The sequence below is a fragment of the Saccopteryx leptura genome, chromosome X (genome assembly GCF_036850995.1).
Source record: "Saccopteryx leptura isolate mSacLep1 chromosome X, mSacLep1_pri_phased_curated, whole genome shotgun sequence".
Taxonomy (NCBI): domain Eukaryota; kingdom Metazoa; phylum Chordata; class Mammalia; order Chiroptera; family Emballonuridae; genus Saccopteryx; species Saccopteryx leptura.
Genome location: NC_089516.1, coordinates 82801910 through 82805435, shown reverse-complemented (window position 1 = coordinate 82805435; position 3526 = coordinate 82801910).

The window sequence follows — 3526 nt, the reverse complement described above, 5'->3', positions numbered from 1 at the left end:
TAACAGAGAGTAAAAAAGAATAAAAACAATTGAACAGAGCCTCATAGACCTGTGAGACACTGTTAAGCATACCACTATACCACTATACACATAATGGTAGTTCCAGAAGGAGAGGGGGAGCAGAGAAGGGGGAAGAAATAATATTTGAAGAAATAATGCTCTAATGCCCTAAAACATTCCTAAATTTTATTAAAAACTTTAATCTACCCATCTAAAAAGCTCAACAAACTCCTGGTAATACAAACCTGAGAAGATATATATATATCCAGACACACATCATAGTCAAACTGTTGAAAGACAGACAAAAAAAGATTTTTGAAAGCAGCAAGAGGAAAGTGGCCCATCATGTACAAGGGAACTTCAATAAGGTTAACAGTGGACTTATCATCAGAAACCATGGAAGCCAGAATGCAGAAGGATTGCATACTCAAAGTATTAAAAATAAAATATTGTTAACCAAAAACTCTATATTTGACAACACTATTCCTCAAAAATGAAGGAAAAATTATGACTTTTCCAGATGAATAGAAACTGAAAATATTTTTACTAGCAGATATGACATATAAGAAATACTAAAGGGAGTTCCTCAGTCTGAAAGGAAAGGACTAGACAGTAACTCAAACCTATACAAAGGAATAAAGAACATTAATAAATGTAATTGTGTAGTAAATATAAAAGATAGTATAAATGTTCTTTTTTTACTTTTGTTCTCTCCAACTTTGAAATACAATTGCATAAAGAAATAATTATAAAGCTGTGCTAGTGGATTAAAATGTATAAAGAAATAATTTCTATGACAATAATAGCTCAAAGGAATGGAGAAGAAATTGACTTATATTGGAGCAAATATTCTGAATAGTATTGAAATTAATTTGAACTAGATTCTTTTAACATGGTAATTGTAATTCCCAGGTCTACCACTAAAAAAAATAATTTGAAAGATATATGGTAAAAGAAACAACAAGGTAATTAAAATGGCAAACTAGAAAATACCTGTTTATGACAAAGGAAGGAAGTAATGGCAAAGCAGAGGTAAAATTAAAAAGGTATGACATATAAAAAACAAATAGAAAAAGTGAATTAAGTTAATCCATATCCAAAATTAAATGTATATAGAGTAAACTATCCAGTTAAAAGATGGAGATTAAAAGGATGGATAAAAATAAACATACCTTATACACTGTCCACAAGTGACACGCCTTATATTCAAAGATCCAAATAGGCTAACATAAAAAGTTGCAAAAGGTATGCAAAGTGTAACCAAAATAAGGCTGGATAGCTATAGTAATAGCAGATAAAATAGCTTTTAAGACAAAAATTATTATTAATATCAAAGAAGGACATTTTATAATAACAAAAGAATTAATACAACAGGAAAAGATAACAATTTTTTACTTATATGTACCTAACAAGAGCTTCAAAATACATGAAACTAAAACTAATATAATCAAAGGGAGAAACACACAGTACAACAACAGGTGGATACCACAAATTAAACTGACAAACAAAATAGAAACAGAGATGTGGATACATGGAAAAGACTGACATCTGTCAGAGGGGAGGGTGGTTAGAGAACTGGATGACAAAATGTGAAGGGATTAAAGAAAAATATATAGATGTGTGTGTGTGTGTGTGTATACATACACACATATATGGATATATATGTATATACCCATATACATATACACAATATGTGTATATGTACACACACACACACACATATATATATGTAGACACAGAAAACAGTGTGGTAATAGCCAGCAGGAAAAAGAAGATGAGGGTAGATGGAGTTGAGCAAAGGGGGAGAAAATGGGAATAAAATAGAGTTTGCTTGGGGGGTGGGGTGATCACACAATGCAGTGTGCAGATGATTTTTTATTGAATTGCATACCTAAAACCTGTTCCCCAATAAATTTAATAAAAATAAAAATATCCCATATTAAAAAAAAAAAGCTAGGCAAAATATCAACAAAGATCATAATGAACGGTACTATTAACTAAATCAGCCTAACATAGATCTATAAAACACTGTACCTAACAGCAGTAGAATATTTTTTCAAGTGCATATGGAACATTGTTTAGTACATACTTATGGTAGGCCACAAAACATTACATAAACTGGCCACAAAGAAAAACTTGGGTTTAGATTCATTCTGTGTTTAATTCAATCAAATATTTGAAAAAGAATTAATACCAAACTTTCACAAACTCAGAAGGGGAACACCTCATAATTAATTCTATGAGACCAGTATTTCCCAAATTAGACAAAGACATCACAAGAAAACTACAGACCAATATTCTTTATGAATAAAAGTATAAAAATCCTCAACAGAATACCAGCAAACCATATGGAATAGTTTATATATCATAACCAGATGGAATTTACCTAGGAATGTAAGGTTGGTTAAACATATGAAATCAATGTAACTCATAATTCCAATAGAAAAAATGTAAAAAAAAAAATCTCAACAACCCAGAAAAACCATTTAAAAATATACAACATTTAATGATAAAAAACATTTATCAAACTAGTAAAGAAGGGAATTTTTATAACCCAATAAAGGGCACTTACAGAAACCCACAGCTAACATCATACGTAATTATAAAAGACTGAAAGATTTCCTGTAAGATCAGGAACAAGACAAGAATATCTGTTCTCACCATTTTTGTTTAACATTGTACTGGACATCCTAGTCAGGGAAATTAGGCAAGTAAAATAAATAAAATATTTCTGACTGGAAAGATAAAAGCACAACTACCTCTGTTTGCATATGAAATAATTATATATATAGAAACTCCTAAGGAGCTCACACATACACAAAAAAAATTAGAAGTACATCAAGGCCACAAAACATAGTAACAATATAGAAAATTAATTGCATTTCTGTACACAGACAACAAAGAACTCAAAAAATCAAATTATTAATGCAATGTTATTTAAAATAGCATCAAAAGAATAAAATACTTAGAAATAATTTTAACAAAGGAAGCATAAGACTTGTACACTGACCATTTGAACACTTCATTAAGGGAAGTTAAAGAAGATATAAATAAAAATCAAACTACCATAAAACCTAGAAATTCTACTCCCAGGTATCGATTTATTCAAGAGAAGTGAAACATATGTTCACACAACGACTTGCATGGAAATTTTCACTGCAGCATTATTCATAATAGCCAAAATTGGTAACAACTGAAATATTCAACAACTGGCAAATGGATAGACAAAATAGTGTATCCGTACAATGTAATACTATTTAGCAATAAAAAGAAATAGATTACAGATACACACTACATCATGTATGAACCTCAGAAACATTTTGTGAAGTGAAAACACCAGACAGCCTTATCAGGCAGTGGCACAGTGGATAGAGCATCAGACTGGGATGTGGAGGACCCAGGTTCGAGATCCCAAGGTCGCCAGTTTGAGCACGGGCTCATCTGGTTTGAGCAGAGCTCACCAGCTTGGACCCAAGGTCACAGACTTGAGCAAGGGGTTACTCGGTCTGCTGAAGGCCCATGGTCA